Below are 18,005 nucleotides of genomic sequence, written 5' to 3'. Positions count from 1 at the left end.
GTCGATCATCCTGTGAGTAGTCTCCTTCATCAGTTGTCAAGACTGTGCGTCCTCATGGAGCCAAGACTATCCAGTGATCGGGAGTGTCAATGCCCAACTGAGGCTCAGAACATGAAACACCACGAATCCGAGCATCCAGTATTACACCAGAGAACGCAAGAGGAGCGATACATGTTCGGATTCCTCCTGCAGCATTCTGGACTTAATAAGTGACAGCTTCGGATTTTGGGAGACGCGGGACAATGGCAGCTAGCCTACAAGTTAGGTTTTCACTATCTAGAAGAAGGCGACGATGACTCCTCGACGATTTTGTCGAGTTGCTGAGTCGGAAAAGAGGAAGAGCTGTCCAGTATAGAATCGTGTTTACATATTTGTATTTAATAGTGATGATAAGTTTAATCGACTGCATTATCGTGTGGTCCTGTGTGATTTTATAAATAGTAGTGGAATAACCATTTTAAGAGAGTTCTTTTACAGATCAGGGATTCAGACTGCGTGGTGGAGAGAGGCCCTGAGAGGGACAACATCACTGAAAGGAACGAAGGCCTGACGCGCGATTCCACCATGACGCCCACCGAAGTCATGATCATTCAGTTTTTTGTTATGAGTGTGATTTTGTGTATATGTGTGTGTGTCGGTTATTATTTGATTCGATCCCTTGAGGACGAACTTTTATTGTTGACTGATTTTGTTTTTGCTCGTTTAGTTTCGCGAACCATTGACAGAGCTGTTAATAACCCGGATGATAGGTTTGAAGTATAATTCTATTGTGCCTTCAGCAAGGGGGGATGTCATGACCCAAAGGTCTGATTTTTTGTGTGTGCTTTGGCACTAAGAATTATCCCCATGGGTTTACAGCTTCATTGCACGGAGGAGTTCTGCTGTGCAGAGAACCCGCGTGCAAAGGAGTGTTCCCGCCACTTTGCAACAGTCTTTGCAGGGTGCATTTTCTTTGCAACACAGAAATGCACGGTGCAAAGAGTTCCCGCTCGTCGTATGCAAATTTGTGCCCCGCAATTGGCTAGTTCTAAATTATTCACACGTGGCAGCTAGCGATTGGCCTGCTAGCCGTATAAGAGGCTTGAGCAGTTTCCGCCCAAGCCAAAGAGGACTCTGCATCCATCTCGTGGGGACTCTGGGTGTGTGTGGCAGGGTAATAGAAACCCTGTGTGTTGCCCAGAGGAGTTTGGCGGCCTGATCCACCGCCCACCTCTTCCCGTCTTCGAACGGAGCCTACTATAAGACGTATTGACGAGTTTTATGCGCGCTTGTCCTGGACATCCGGAGTTCTGTCTGCGTGGAGCCTAGCAAACTCCACGTGATTGTTCGTGTTTTCTGTTTGTAACCGCAACTCAAGCAAGTTCTCAGCCTGCACCGCGACCATCTCGGTGTAAGTAAACAATCTTAAAATCAACCATTACGTGTCTGTGCCTAATTCTAGCTCGGCGCCCGCCCTCTCCGACCCGGCCTGCCCGGGCTGCCGGCCACAGCCCGTGTGCAGAGCGATGAAAGGGCCTGGGGTCTGACCCGGCCCGCACAGAAGGGACCTCAGGAGGTCATCTAGTCCAATCCCATGCTTGAAGCAGGACCAGCCCCAACTAGATCATCCAGTCAAGGCTTTATTTAGCCGTGTCTTAAAAACCCCCAAGGATGGACATTCCAGAACCTCTCTGGATAGCCTGTTTCAGTGCTTCAGTACTGAGAAAATTCTCCTTAATATCTAACCTAAGCTTCTCTTGCTGCAACTTGAGACCATTACTTCTTGTTCTGTCATCTGTCACCACTGAGAACAGTTTAGCTCCATCCTCTCTGGAACCACCTTTCAGATAGTTGAAAGCTGCTATTAAACCCCCTCTCAGTCTTCTCATCTCTGGACTAAATAAGTCCAGTTGGCTTTGTTATTTTTGAGTTAGGCAGAAGGCAGGGCAGGATGGCACCTTATGCCATGTCCAGGTGAGCATGGACATTTGGTTCCCTGGAGACAATTAGCAGTGGCGCACCTTGTGCTGCCACTAGTTGTCCCTTTGGAACACCCTTGCCACGTGTGTGGCAGGTTTTCCTGGGTGGGGTAGGGAAGGCTGGGGCCAGGACTGGGCTTACCTGGGATCCTGGGGCCTCTTGAGGCTGCAACAATGCCGATCCTTCCACTTATCCGGCCAGATAAAGATGTTTCAAAATGTAGCCTCTTCTGGAACTTGTGTCTGAGGAGCTCCCAGCCTGCCACTGTTTTTGAATGGGAGGGGGGAAAGGGAGTGGATGGAGTTCAGATGGTGGGGGGTTCCAGTTTTGAGCGGTGCACACTGTCCCCGGTGTGCGTAGCTTGTCTTTTTTTTTGCATGGTTTTCTTTGACCCCTGGATATCCAGAGGTCAAAAAACTCCCTGCACTGCTCCCTTGCAGTGAGAAGTACAGCTGAATGTGCAGTATGTGGTGCCGCAGGTGTGTCTGCGGTGCTACATACCACATGGCCGTGTTCACCTGGACATGGCCTTAGGAGACTAACTGGTCATGGCATAAAATAGACCATTCTACTGGTCCATTCATGGCACGTGATAAAGTAGGCTGTAGCTTGTGAAAGTTCATGCCTTTCCGGACAAGTTAGTCCATAAGGTACCACCCTGCCCTACCATTTACCAATGTTGGTATAATTACAGTGTCTTCACTGGCCCATGGACAACAATAACTAGCAAATAACTTACAGTGGGTAACATAAGATTTTGCTCCCCTTCTCAATCTGAAGAAACATATCTGTGAAAGGCAGCATTTCCTGTGGCCATGAATAATATTGGAGAGGGCCTTTTTGGCAGCATGTTGCCTTTTAGCCAAGTCATAAAGGCTACTGCAGAACACTGTTGTGGGTGCAGACAGAAGTGCAGCTCCCAGCTGTAACTCAGAATATTTTCTGCACAATGTTCTGAGTTGCACTGTTACCCCAGACCAACAGAAGTTCACTGTTTGTTCCAGGGTCGGGGGAATCTAGCTGTGGGCTGGGAGCCTGCACCCAGGTTCCCATAGCAATGGCCCAGGCTCTCTGCCATGGCTCGGTTTTCAGAACGAGAGTGGGGAAAGGCAGCAGAGGGAGCTTGTTCTTGGGGCTCCCCGGCTGGTGCTGAAGGGTGGGGTGGGTGAATTGGAGCCCCCCACCTCAAGGGGGCTGCAATATGTGCGCGCCGGGTCTGAACCCGGGTCGCTTACGTCGCTCTGCACGCGGGCTGTGGCCAGCAGCCCGGGCAGGCCGGATCGGAGAGGGCGGGCGCCGAGTTAGAATTAGGCACAGACACGTAACGGTTGATTTTAAGATTGTTTTACTTACACCGAGATGGTCGTGGTGTAGGCTGAGAACTTGCTTGAGTTGCGGTTACAACAAAAAACACGAACACATGTGGAGGTTGTAAGGCTCCACGCAGACAGAACACGAACAAACACGTGGAGGTTGCTAGGCTCCACGCAGACAAACTCCGGATGTCCAGGACAAGCGCGCATTAAACTCGTCGTTACGTCTTATAGTAGGCTCCGTTCGAAGACGGGAAGAGGTGGGCGGTGGATCAGGCCGCCAAACTCCTCTGAGCGACACCCAGGGTTTCTATTACCCTGCCGCGCACACCCAGAGTCCCCACGAGATGGATGCAGAGTCCTCTTTGGCTTGGGCGGAAACCGCTCAAGCCTCTTATACGGCTAGCAGGCCAATCGCTAGCTGCCACGTGTGAATAATTTAGAACTAGCCAATTGCGGGGCACAAATTTGCATACGACGAGCGGGAAACCTTTGCACCGTGCATTTCTGTGTTGCAAAGGAAATGCACCCTGCAAAGATCGCTGCAAAGTGGCGGGAACACTTCCCTGCACACGGGTTCTCTGCGCAGCAGAACTCCTCCGTGCAACGAAGTTGTAAACCCACGGGGATAATTCTTAGTGCCGAAGCACACACACAAAAAAATCAGACCTTTGGGTCATGACACAATACACTGGTCCCAGCCTCCAGGGGGGCTGAAAACCCCCAGACTGAACTCCTTCCTCTTCCTTTCCCCCCTCCCATTCTAAAAACAGTGGCAGGCTGGGAGCTCCCCAGACACAAGTTCCAGAAAAGGCTACATTTTGAAATGTCTTTACCTCATGCAATGCAGGGTCAGATTTTCATCCAATTGGCTGTTTTTGAAGCTGTCTGCAGCTGTGCACTTACGTTTGGTCACAGCTATAGACTGCGTTCTGTGGCCAGATCGAGCGACAATTGTCACTTCTGTCTGCACCCACACGATCAGAAAGAGCTTTGGCACATCCAGCAAGAAAGTTTAAAATTGAGCAAATGCAAGAACAGTATTAGAAACACAAAAGATTGAAAGCAGCTGTGTCATTTCAGAAGAAAGTTAAATTTTTGGAGTTACATCTGTGGAAGAAAAGTTGCCTTTTAAAATTCTTACATACAATAAAAGAGCTATTTCCCCAGCTTTCCAAACAATTAGCTGATAGTGTGACATCATGCTTCCCAGAAGACATTATTAACTCAATTAAACCAAAGAGATAGAAAGTAAATTACTACACCCTAATTATAACCCCCTTCCCCCAAAAAATCAATAAACTCAGACAACGAAAACAATTATGTAAGTCACTCAGAAATTAAGATTTAAAAAATACTAACAACTTAGAGCAAAAGTAATAAAATAAGTGTAATGTTACTAATTACATCAGTTCATCTTCTAAAGTCAAATTTGTATTTTTTTTATTTTTTATTTTTTTTTATTTTTTTTTACAATTTGGCATTATGTACATAAATGGAACCTGAATAGATTAAAAATACCCAGCAGGACAGGACAAAGGGAAGAAAAGCTACTTATTTCTGCGTGTCTGTTACTACATGGACATACCAAATGTGTGTGCATGTGTTTTATGTTATGTATATGTATGTGTCTTTATATGTGTGTGTGTGTGTGTGTGTGTATATAAAATGCCACCAATGTGTAGCATAGTAGAATACCTTTAAAGATTGCTCAGTTCAAACTGAGAATTGTGACTTGAAGATATTTTAAAATAGTGGGGGTTGAAATGATTTCTCAAATGAAGAGAGACAGGATCAGATTTGACATCAGTAGAAATGGAAGCAAGTCAAAATGTGGGTTGTAGCTATTCTAGCTTACTGGCTGGACTGCTGGTTGGCCTGTGCGTAAAATCCAAGCTTGAAGATGGATCTCATTGCCAAGTATTTATGTAAAGCTCCAATTATTTGATCTTTATTCAGGTGAAGCAAAGTCCGTTCATTTTTGATTTGGGGGGCTGGGGAGGGGGGAAGGATTGCAACACATTTTCTCTAAGTTTAAACTTAGAGAGTCTCTTTCTTCCTTTTTATTCCATGTCTTTATAAGGCACTTGAGGATTTCTCTTTTGGCTGAAATCAAACATGAAACTTCAACCTCAAAGAAGAGTTTTGAAGAAGTTATCAGTATGTAAAATTAACAGTTATGAATTATAATGAAAATTGCTTGTGTATTGTGGTATGGGGGAAGTGGGGGGATGAGAGTTCACTGTGATACCCATCCCAAATTTGAGTGAGAAAAAATTGGAATATATTTTGTCTATTACCTGCCTTGGACTCTACAGCCTTTTAATTGTGCTATTTAATTTGCTGAATATTGAAAAATTTATAGCAGCTTGCATATAAGGACAAACCTTATGGCTGGACTGCTGATGTGCTGCTTAGGGACTTTTGTTTAACAGAAGGACCCTAGAAATCTGACTCTTTAAGCTTGACGATGCTTGGAGTGTCACAGAGCTTTCCGGACAGGGTTGGGGAGAAGGTACAGATGGCCTCATTATTAAATACCCCTGCTGGCTGGTTAAGTGTAGTGTTACAGCTTGGTTACAGTGATGTGCTGTGAAGCAGCTTTCAGTATTCAGGGAGGTGAAATGGGGCATATTAGGGGAATAGCAAGATGTGAGGTAATGACTGCATTTTTGGTTAACTCCCTTGGGTATGAGGGTACAAGGTGTTTGCTTTTGAACAGAGCTCTGACAATGGGTGAAGAAGTAACCTGAATGTACTCTTGGGCTAGTGTCATTCCAGATTGACAGAAATGTTGTTATAATTTCTGTGATGTCTGCACATTTATGAGCCCTTGGCCATCTTATCCATGTAATGTTTCTCCCAAGGCACTCCTGTCCACAGAGTGGCTCACTGGTTTCTACTCCTGCCTGCATTTTTCTTTACCTCCTGCGGTTGACATCTTTCCTGCCAGCTGTGTCTTTTCCGCAAGGTAACTCTCTTCACTGCTGACTGTGATCCTGAGGGATTCTAGGGCTGTCAGCCACACTTTTACCTTCAGTACTTCTTTTGCTTTTCTTTATATGACTACTTCCTTTCTATTTCTCTGTCTTCTATGATTCTTTTCTTTCTTCTCTGCAGTATGGACTTCATTGTGGTCCTGAAAAATAAGCAGGAAGGCTGGCCCATCAGGACCAGATAAGAACAATGGAAGGGGATGGGGAAAAGTCTCTCTTACAGATAATTGTATGAAGAATGACCTTAAAGAACGCCCTGTGAATCAGAAAGCCAAAGACCAATGACCTTTTGTCCAATCAAAGAGGAGTTCTGTAACTTTTGCTTCTATGCTGCATAAATAGCATCCCAAAGGACCCATTGAGATGTGCTGTTGAAGGTAAATAGAAGCCGTCAAGGAGAATATAAAATACTTAGGCTCCTGCAGTGTATGGAAAAGCTACATATTTCCTGATAGTTCAGCTCACATTCAGTAGCTTAGAGGTTTCTCTGATTGGTATTCTATAAATACATCTGACTGTTATGTACCAGTCCCTGCCCCATGTTGGATCTGCTTAACAAGGAGGGAATAAAGGGTAAGGGAGTAAGAAATACAGAATATATTAGGAAATATTGGTATATAGTGCAAGCTTGCTTATTGAGAGATGAGAGTTACTGTGTCCATTTCTTTTATGGTATTTCTCAGCCTCTTCTATATGAAGCTATCCTTTTGCTGCTTCTGTACCTCTTCCTGTAACTCAGATACATGTGTCAGCTCCTTATTGCATCCCATGTACTCTGCACATACTGTAGTTTCCAAACACTGATAAAGCCTGCAGAGCAAAACACTTATAGAAGCCATCTATAAGGAACACAAATGCTTTCTTCATACCATTATTGTTACCACTCAACAGCTGCTTAGCCACCCAGTGAGCTATGAAACCTTTTCTCTTTTCTTCAGTTATTTCTAACTAGTTACACATGTATCCGGTACTGGAAAGTCACCTGAAATGAATAAAGTGCTGCAGCTATATTTCCAGTAGCACACATCTATTCAGACTTGTATGCTTCTGTGGCTAGGCTGGTGGACAGAAGAGTCATTTTAAACTCATGAAGTGTGCCATGCATCTGAAATGTAGAATGCCCGTTTATTTTAATTTTCCCTTATTAATCATACTATCTACCCATAAGAGCTCTTTATGAGGGGTAATGGTTAAGTGGATACTACTTTACTTTTTGAAGAAATCTAAATTAGACTTATCTCAAATTCCTACAAATTATGGGCACTTGAGTTGCTTTTGCACCATGGGCAGCAATTTACCCAGTGTTTTTTTTCCAATTCATGTAAATGGAAGACAGCTGGAAGTTAGCAAGGCCCATCCTACAAAATCATGGACATTTTAAGCAGCTGGCAATAAACTGTAATTTATATTTATAAAATAAAAATATTTACCCAGAACAAGTACCTTTACAATATGCTTGAAAGCTGTTTGCAAGCTGACATGAAGGAAAGCTTTATATCTTTTTGCCACAGGCTAGGGCTTCAGTTTATGGTTAATTTATATGGTGTTTCTCTGAAATACTGTAAGTTTTATTATTAATCAATTTAAGCTGAAAGAAATATCTACCAGTGCAAAGAATTAAAAGGAGACTTCCTTCGGTAGCTGAACACACAAGGCCAATTTCAGATGTAGTGTATGTGGGTACAGCTCTGTAGGCAACATCAATGGAGCGGGACCTCATGTACATGAAGCGATTATATAATGTTGGTATGTAGCCTGTAGCCTCTTCCAGATTGCTCTCTGTGATGCTTCCTAAAGGGCTGAACAAATGACTGTAATGTTTGTCCCACAGAGAACAGCTTTATTCCAGCTTTATTCCAAACAGTGCAACAGTAGTTCCTGAGTAAGCAGGGGTAATGTTCTATTTTAATCTCTAATCCCCTTCACAAATCCAGAACTGGCCCCTCCCAGGCCAAGGCAGTACATTGTCAATGAACCAGTAGCCTAGTGCCTGCTGGCTAGAGCTCAGATGGATAGACTGAATTAGTCCACAATGACCTTCTAGATGTTACAGTTTTGTAAAATGTCAGTTCAAGGCCTTTTGCAGCCAGTCTGTCATGAACAGTGAAAATTAAAAAAAAATAATTGCTTCCTTTGACCCATTTTTTGTATCTCCTCAAAGCTGAAACTATATCATCTTCCAAACTTAGGTGTCTGATTCTTCAAGTGTTCCAAGACCCTGTCAATGTGCCTGGGGTCCAGCTCGCACCTTCACAAATTCTTGTCATAACTTCTATCAGTGTTAAGCTCAGTGAGTCATCTTAGTCTTCTCCCCAGCTGTTGGGTAATTTGGCATTTGGGCACACATTCACCACAATGGTGCTAAGTGGTTAGAGCATCTGAGCTGTTCAGGGAGGTACAGTGCAGAAAAATCAAAGTGATCCAGGCTGTTTGAAGAAGATAGCATGCAAGGAGATGAAGGGGATGCAGTGAAGAGCTAGGGAATCTGAGAAGCCTGCAGGGTAAAAAGAGATTAAAATGGCTCATAGTGACTCAGAGCAGCCCAGAGTAGAAAATGTAGTCTTGAGTGGTAATATCATTATTTATCTTCACATGCGTGGCTAGCAGCACATTTCTCTGATGCTTCTAGCACTCTTATAGCAAAGTGCACAATATTATAATGTTTGTTCTGATGTGATAACATTTGTTCTGATGGGATGAGATGTTGTTGGAAGAGTTTGCCACTTTGTGTAATGCCTAAAGAAATAAAGCAATAGAAGGAGACTCAAAATGGGATTTGTGTTCTTTTCTTGCTTACTCTCTGATGAGTAGATAAGTGACTGCTATTACCTGTTAGCCTGAACTCCTGTTCAGTAAAACTCAATTACTGTAACCGCAGTGTCACAATCATGGAGCAACTCAACTCCTGAGACAGCTATCACAAGTAGGAGGAGTACTAATATATTTGTGAGGAAGCATTTGCACGTGCAAATCTCAACCATGGCTCAAATATCTGTGTTGCGGCAAATGAGCAGCTGCTTCTAGGAGTCAATAGATCCTGTGTCATTTGGTTTAGGAATGTGGTATTGCCATGAGTAAGGTGCCAGAGCTGTTCAGTACATTAGTAAAGATCCCTGTGCAGCTTAAATATTTAATATTACTGCTTTTGGTAGTCAGTGCCTCCGCTATGTTACTCAGTTTCTCTTATGAGGAATAAATAAATAAAATAATGCTTTCTCCATCTGCTTTGTCTCCTTACAGAATTTACCTTTGTAAAGATATTAAGCTCTCATTGTCATTCAATACTTCCCACTGTAATTATACAATTAGGCACTAAGTATGTGAATATGTATTGTTATTATTTTTTTAGACTGTAAGTTCTTATTATCACTGCCCACTTAAATTGTAAACTTTCCACAGTAGGGGATACATTTGTACAGTGTAGCATGGTGGATCTCTAGAAGCTATTGAAATCTATACAGATCAAAATGTTTTGTATTTTTCTTTGATATCAGTTTGTTAAAAAAAAGCAGCTAATTTGGATGTTGGGTGAAGTTTGTCTCATGTTCAGCTATAATCCTGGTAAAAATTAGAAGACACTTCAATTTTACACCAGTTCAAAGGACATGCCTTTAAATATACTGTGGTGGTACATCAAAATATATCAGGACATCACTGATGAGATATTGAAATGCCTCTTTTAGCCTGAGTAACATAAAAGATGGAAATAATAATAGGTGGTGCTTCATTGTTTTCTTTTTGATGCACTATCTATAAACCTGAACTGCTTAAAAGGCTGTTCTCATTAGAGCTGACTGGGAATGTTTTGATGAAAAATTTGCTAAGAAAAAAATTTGCTAGAAAATGCTGATTCATGTAGACCAAAACGTAATACTGAAACATACATATATTGTGATTAAACTTTCATTAGGAGAGTTTCTCAAGTCCCAGTTTAGAATTTCTGGTTAAAATGAAAGTGTGCGAGAGAGAGAGAGACACCAGAACAGCAGGTTGCCTACTGGTTTCTCTTTCTGATTCTGACCAGAGACCTGTTGAATGTAATTATAACTTTGGTCCAAGATATGCTAATGTAAAATATTGTAAAATTTCCTTATTTGAAATATATGCTGAAATATCTCTTTCTCTTTGAACAGTTCTTTTGTAGTTTATTCCATGATGATGTGTCTACTGAAGTCAGGAGGTGTATCCACATGACTAGGGGGTCAGAATATAATACTTTAAAATATAGTTTTAAACCTTAAATTTCTTCCTTTTTATTTATAAATTGGCAAACAAGGATTTGTGAATGACATGAAAACCAATCAATAAATAAGTACATACAAAAATACAAAAAGTGACCTTGTACAAAAAATCCTCAAAGGTCCCCCCAAAGTCTCCCAAAAGTCTCCAAGGTACCTAAGCTTTCTGAGGGCAGACACAATGAGAACAGTGGCCCCATTATCTTATTTTCCAATCACTTTCTTACAGCTGACAAGTCAGGTGTTACATACTTTTACTCTTCCAGTTCCATCTTTACCTATGTTGTTTCCTTTTGAGTTATTTAATCAAGGAAGAAGGCTAAGGTGAGAGACTCCATGCTATAATGCCAAGAGGAGGGGAAGGGAGTAAAATATGTGGATGAAATACAAGCAAGAAAAGCTATGTTAAAATGCCCATAGTCAACTCTCTGGTGCTGAAAGTGAAATACTGTCTCCCATTAAATAGGAAGAAAACAAGGAATGCATTCAGTATCAGTATATTTTTTCTCTATATTATATTACTCCAGTTTTAAATGAACAGAATATTCATTAAAATTGGGGTGAGAGTGTGAACCAGAGTGCATTGCTCTGAAATTGTTAGATTTTATGATGCAGACTGGATGCTTTTGCTGCCGAAAGGAGGCAGCAAAAGGATAAACCTGAAAAAAAATAATTTTACACTGCTGATTGAGATCTGGAAGTCTCAGTACTCCTGTAAACTTCATCTGAGCTACTTGACTCCTGCATTTTAACCTGGGCTGTTCAACTTTCATTGCAATATTTCAATATGTCTTAACTTAAACTAGTGCTCTGTTTTTACTTTAGATGAAAATTCTCCATGCTTATTGCCAATACTCATCAATACCCATGGAGGACAGTGTTAGGATAATAAATTTATTCCAGTCACTGGAATATAGTCTTCAAAAAGTATCTCTTTATGGCTATAGAGGAAAAATAATTCCTTATCCCTGCCCCTGGCTACTTGGGATGAAAACTGTAAATAAAGTATGAGCCTACATGCAGAGTTTTTGCACTGTAGAGTTGTTTTCCTATCCTTTTTTAAAAGGTTTCTTTCTTTTTATGGAGTTTCAAAAAGGAAGAAAAACCTAGAGTTGAAAGCAGCAATTGTTTTCCTGTAACCTTTCCTAAAATTAAGCTCTGCAAAATAAGCCAGTTGTGAAAACATCTTTCCGTTGTATCAGTATTTTAGTAATAACCTTTCTCACTGTGTCAACTTTGTGATCTCTTATTTTACTAGAAAGGAAATAGGCAAGGAAAGGAAATGGGTATCACCTATTAATGAAAATATAAAATACATAATCAGCTTAAGTATCAAACCATCTTTTTAAAATTATACCATTGCTCTTCCAGGTACATCAACAAATGAAGATGGGGTGGAGATCCTAGAACAGCACATTTACCACCACCAACATCTAATACTTCAGCAAGTGCCAGGTAATTTCCTTTTCATATGTTTGACTGGACAACCTTTTTATATTTGCTGCTGAGACAAACTTTAGGTTTCAAGAATGAAGGCATTAATATAGTACCGTAATTCAAACTTTAGGCATTTTGTTCCTAACCAACATAGCTTGAATCTTATTGTTCTCACCACTGAGTTCCTTTGTTTGTTCTCTTTTTCAAGGATTTTTTCTGTTCTCCTGGTTTTCTCAGAACATCCATTGCAAACCCCTGTTTCATGGTGTTTTAGCTTACTCTTTATTGAAGGTTTCAGGATTGTAGCCTGGTTATATAATACATATAAATAAATTTTCCTTGCTTACTCAAGCTCCATGAGTGCAAAAAACCCCTGAAACAAAATAAAACAACCCCCCCCAAACAAAAACAAAAAACAAACCTGCCCTGTTTTAGGTTTCAGACACCATTTTACTTTGGTGCTTGTAAGTAAAATATTTGGCTTTGATATTGCATTTGCTTGGAATTATCCTTTGAATTGCTTTTTTGGATCATAAAACCAACTTTTAGTATTTGGTCACCATGTTAGTGGTATTGGTTGTGCTAAAACTCAGTAGTGCAACTAGGCCAGGTTGAGTAGGGCACCAGACCTGGGTGCGGACTACTGAGGGATGCTGGAGTTGTCCCCGACCCCTGCAGTGCCTCTCTACAGCTGTGGGAGCCAGGCAGGGCAGCACCACACTCAGCGGTGTATCTGAGGGGCAGGGGTAAGCAGAATGTGCTCCCCCACCTCAGGGCAGTCTTTGCCACAGCAGGCACAGGCCTTTACCCAGTAACATATTTGGGGGCGTGAGGGTTGGGAGAGAGCAAAGGGGGTACAAGAGAGAGCTCTCAGGGAGCCTGGCTATAGGACTGCTCCTGCCTGAGCCAATGCTGATATAGCAGTGGTGTCAGCAGCAGCTGCCTTCACTCTGTGACGAGCAGCAGCAGGTAAGACTTTGCTCCCCCACCCTTTCCATTAAGCCTCCACCCCCTTCCTCCAGTGGAAAGAGATCACCAAAAAGATTAAATTCTTCACCAAGAGGACTCTGTGAAGTTCCATGTTTTTTGTAGGTTACATAGACATTGAAATTATCTAACACATGCTGGAATACAGGGGATAAGCTAGTATGCAAAGGAGGAGAAAATATGCATACCATGGAATACCTAGCAAGCCGCTATCCTCTAAGATCCTTCTCTGGAGGAACGGTATTGATTCATTCTGTGTCAACACAAGCCAGAGTAGATGATAAATTTGAATGCTGACCTTTACTCTTGTTTTTCAAATTGCTATATGAATGAAGAAGGAGAATGCAGTTTTGTAGGCCATTAGTCTGTGGTATGAAATAATGCCATTGCACTTCATCTCAAACATCCACTCTTTCTTTCAGTCCTGATTGACTGCTGGGGACAGCATAAGGAGTGGGGGTGTTACAGGAGCTGCCCAGGGAAGCCAGAAGAGGCATTAGTTGGCATGAATACCTACGGTCCACAATGGGATTATGCCAACCCCTGCACTGGATCAGTGTAGAAGAGAAGATGAATCTTTGCTCATCCTTTTTCTATACTTATGCAGGATCAAGGACAATGAAATACATGATGTAGTGCAGAATGAATGAGAGAGTTTATAGCCTTAACTTGGAATGTTCTTTCTATTGTAGGCGTAATTCAAAACTATGTCATTATATGAATATAGGGGGTTTTAAAATATCGGTGTCTTATTGTAAACAGATGCTTGAGCCACTTTGATGTTAATGAGAAGGCTCTTTACACCCACATACAACACAATGATTGGTTTTAGAAGTCTGGAGGCCTAATGTCTCTTAAGCTACAGAAATACTGTAACAATCATTATTCTGTGTCAGGCCAAAATTACCTTGTAGGAGCATTGCATAATGTCTAGTATATTAATCATTAGAGATATTTTTGCAGCACTCAATTACATTATGAAGGCTGGGTTATGTTCTGATCTTTCTAATGGTCACATGTAAAGTACTAAAGCCTCTATTATTTTATAATAAGTAATGCATATCCGACAGAATAATGCATTATGCACATCCTCTCCTATATGACTGTAAAGGTCAGCTAGGAACTTGAACATTTTTGTCCTCCAGAACATTTCACTTAAAGAGTTCATTAGAAAGAATGCCTTTATCTTTTTTACTATATTCTAACAGCATGCTCAAGTTTTGATTATTTTATTTTCTACAAAGTAAAATTGAAGGAACACAGACAATAGGCACATTCACTTTGGGTTATCAATTTAAAAGTGTTTCAGAATCAAACTAAGCTAGTCCTTACTGTGTGGACATCATAAAGGAAGTGCCTGGACTACTGCAAATGACTTCAGGTTCAGATTCCAAATGCTAATGTAATGACTGAGACACCAATAAATACTGCTCTAATTTGAGGACTGTGGGATCACTAAGATTTCTGACAGGTGTTCATTTAAAGCCGTGATGGGATCTGCAATCCTAACAATCATGCCTCCTGTCATGCCACACGTAGTGGCAGGAAGCGCAATTTTGAATTGGGGATCAGATCCCAATCGTGCCCTACTTGCCAGTGCAGGGGGAGCCTAGGATCATGAACATGATCCTCCTCCACTGGTTAGTTGAAAGCCAGGTGTCTGAAAGTCAGCTGATCGTCAGCCAGCTCTGAGACCACACTGGGGCTGGTTGGATATCCTAGTGCAGTTTTAAACCCTGCCACATGCTCATTTTAAGGTTCAATGGAAACCAGCCACAGCCATATTACACATTTTTTGTGTAATATTTTAATGGCTCGTTTCCCTTTTTGGGGCATCATTAATTGCTGAATGTGTGGCTGGGTGACTATTTAAGATATAATTGATGTCTGCCAGGAGCCTAAGAGGGTTCAATTTAATACTAATTACTATATCCAGCAAAAATGTACATTTAGGTTTGTAGAAACCCTGTAATAAGCTTTAGTCACTATCAAAAGCTAAGTCTTATTTCAAAATCATCAAACTCCTTACACATAGCACTAAAATAATATTGGTCAGAGCTCCAATGTGAAATGACAGGCCTGTTGAAAATCTCTGGGTTAGGGTCAGAGCAACAAGGGTGATGTTGTAGTGGGTGTCTGCTATAGACCAGGAAGATGAGGTGAACAAGGCTTTCTTCAAACAGGCAATAGAAGTTTTCTGATAACAGACCCTGATTTTCATGGGGGACTTCAATCACCATGACATCTGCAAGCAATCCAGGAAGTTTCTGGAGAGTGCCGGAGACAATTTTCTGGTGCAAGTGTTGGAGAGGCCAAGTAGGGGCCATGCTGTTCTTAACCTGCTGCTCACAAACACGGAAGAATTGTTGGGGAATGTAGAGGAGAATGGCAACTTGGGCAGCAGCAACCATGAGATGGTTGAGTTCAGGATCCTGAGGAAAGGAAGGATGGAGACCAGCAGAGTAAGGACCCTGGACTTCAGAAAAGCAGACTTTGGCTCACTCATTAAAATGGTGAGCAGGGAGGCCTGTCTGAGGAGTCCAGGAGAGCTGGTTGTATTTTAAAGAAACCTTACTGAGAACACAGGAATGAACCATCCCTATGCACAGGCAGACTAGCAAGTATGACCAGCGTGGCTTAGCAGGGAATTCTTCAGTAAGGTAAAACACAAATAAGGAACCTTATAAGAAATGGAAGCTTTGACAAACAACTAGGGAGGGGTATAATAATATTGCTTGGGCATGCAGGGATGAAATCAGGAAGGCCAAAGTGTAACTGGATTTGCAGCCATCAAGGGATGTGAAGTGTAAAAAGGAGGGTTTCTAGAAGTATGTCAGCAATAAGAAGATCAGGGAAAGTGTGGGTCCCCTATTAAATGAGGGAGGCAACCTAGTGACAGATGTTATGGAAAAGACTAGAGTGCTCAATGCCTTTTTCACCTCAGTTTGCAAAGACAGTCAGCTCCCAGACTACTGGGAGCACAGTAGGGGAGGGGGTGAGTAGCTAACAGTGGAAAAAGAACAGGTTCAGGAACATTTAGAAAAGCTGGATGTGTACAGGTCCATGGGGCCACACACGGTGCACCTGAGGGTGCTGAGGGAGCTGGACACTCTGATTGCAGAAACACTGGCCATTATCTTTAAAAACTCATGGTGATTGGAAAGATTCCAGATGATTGGAAAAGAGCAAATAATAGTGCCCATCTTTAAGACAGGGAAGAAGGAGGATCTGGAGAAATACAGACTGATCAGCTTTACTGAAAAATCATAGACCAGGTTCTCAAGGAATTAATTCTTAAGCACTTGGAGGAAAAAAAGGTGATTAGGAACAGTTGGCACAGATTCACCAAAGGCAAGTCATACCTGACCAACCTGATTGTCTTCTATGACAAGATGACTGGCTCTTTAGATACAGGTAGAGCAGTGGATGTGATATACCTTCACTCTTGCAAGGCTTTTGATAGGTTTCCCACAACATTCTTGGAAGCAAGCTAAGGAAGTATGGGCTGGATGAATGTAAGATGGATAGAAAACTGGCTGGATCATCAGGGTCAGAGAGTAGTAATCAATGCCTGGATGTCTAGTGGGCAGCTGGTATCAAGTGGAGTGGCCCAGGGGTCAGTTCTGGGGCCATTTTTGTTCAATATCTTCTTCCATGACCTGGAAGATGGCACAGAGTGCACTCTCAGCAAGTTTGCAGATAACACCAAGCTGGGGGGAGTGGGCTAGGATTCAGAGAGCCCTTGACAAATTGGAAGATTGAACCAAAAGAAATCTCATGAGATTCAGTAAGGACAAGTGCAAAGTCCTGCACTTAGGATGAAACAATCTCATGCACTGGTACAGGCTGGGGCTGACTGGCTAGGAACCAGCTCTGCAGAAAAGGCCCTGGAGGTTACAGTGGACAATAAGCTGAATATGAGCTATCAGTGTGCCCTTGTTGTGAAGAAGGCTAACAGCATACTGGGCTGCATTAGTTGAAGCACTGCCAGCAGATTGAGGGAAGTAATAATTCCCTGCTATTTGGCAATGTGAGGCCACATCTGAAGTACTGTGTCCAGTTTTGGGCCCCCACTACAAAAAGGATGTGGACATCCCAGAAAACCCAGGCCTCTGCTTATGAGGAGAGGCTGAGGGAACTGGGCTTAATTAGTCTGGAGAAGAGAAGACTGAGGGGGGATTTAATAGCCTTTAACTACCTGAAGGGGGTTCCAAAGAGAATGGAGCTACACTGTTCTCAGTGGCAGCAGATGACAGAACAAGCGGCAGTGGTCTCAAGTTGCAGGAAGGGAAGTTTAGGTTGGATATTAGGAAAAACTTTCTCACTAGGAGGGTAGTAAAGCAGTGGAACAGGTTACCCAGAGATGTTGTGGAGTCTCTATCCTTGGAGGTTTTTAAGACCCAGCTAGATAAAGCCTGGCTGGGATAATATAGTTGGGGCTGGTCCTGCTTTTAGCAAGGGGTTGGACTAGATGACTTCCTGAAGTCCCTTCCAACCCTAATTTTCTATGACTCTATGAAAATATTTATTTCAAAAGTATTTAATTAAAATGTTAATATCTTGTCCTATTTAAATTATATCGAACCTTTTGCCTTTTTTCACAAATACAATCTTACAGTTTAAGTTCTGGCTTTGAAATGTTTTTATAATCAATGTATTTAGAGACATGTACATAGGAAAAGAAAATAAACCTGTTTGAGTTCTATAAATGTTGTTTTCTGTATTGAATTTTTCAATCACAAAAAACTTAGATAGAAAAAACTCATCCGCTAAAGAACTTGTTAGAACCATCCAAACTAATGCAAATTAAAACTGGATGCAGGCTTATATTGGCAAATACAACGAGCAGAACATCATCATCTTAGACTGCATAAGTAAGACGTCTGGGCTGATGGATCCTGAGTGATTCGGCTGTTCTGGATGCTGAGTTTCCCCTCAGACTAGGTACAGACATTACACACAAACTTGTATAAGTGATCAGAAACTGGTTGACTCCCTAAACCAAACAGTTCAGCACACACAGACTGGTTTAAAAATGGCAGATGCTGGACTGAGCTGGACCTGAATGGATGTAG

At 42.0% G+C, this 18,005-nt stretch overlaps 1 long non-coding RNA gene across 1 annotated transcript in view; it reads left to right on the top strand.

Annotated features, from left to right (window-relative positions):
* LOC109283557 (uncharacterized) overlaps nucleotides 1-17,611 on the top strand; it is a 33,040-nt gene extending 15,429 nt beyond the window's left edge. The window contains exons 2-3 of the long non-coding RNA XR_002090759.2: nucleotides 11,878-11,961; nucleotides 13,353-17,611. This is a non-coding gene — a long non-coding RNA (uncharacterized LOC109283557). The remainder of the gene's footprint in view (nucleotides 1-11,877; nucleotides 11,962-13,352) is intronic.
* Nucleotides 17,612-18,005: the final 394 nt, after the last annotated feature.

This window comes from Alligator mississippiensis, chromosome 5 (assembly GCF_030867095.1).
Source record: "Alligator mississippiensis isolate rAllMis1 chromosome 5, rAllMis1, whole genome shotgun sequence".
Lineage (NCBI taxonomy): Eukaryota > Metazoa > Chordata > Crocodylia > Alligatoridae > Alligator > Alligator mississippiensis.
The sequence above is the reverse complement of the archived record's forward strand: the minus strand, read 5'-3'. Positions and strand labels throughout refer to the sequence as shown.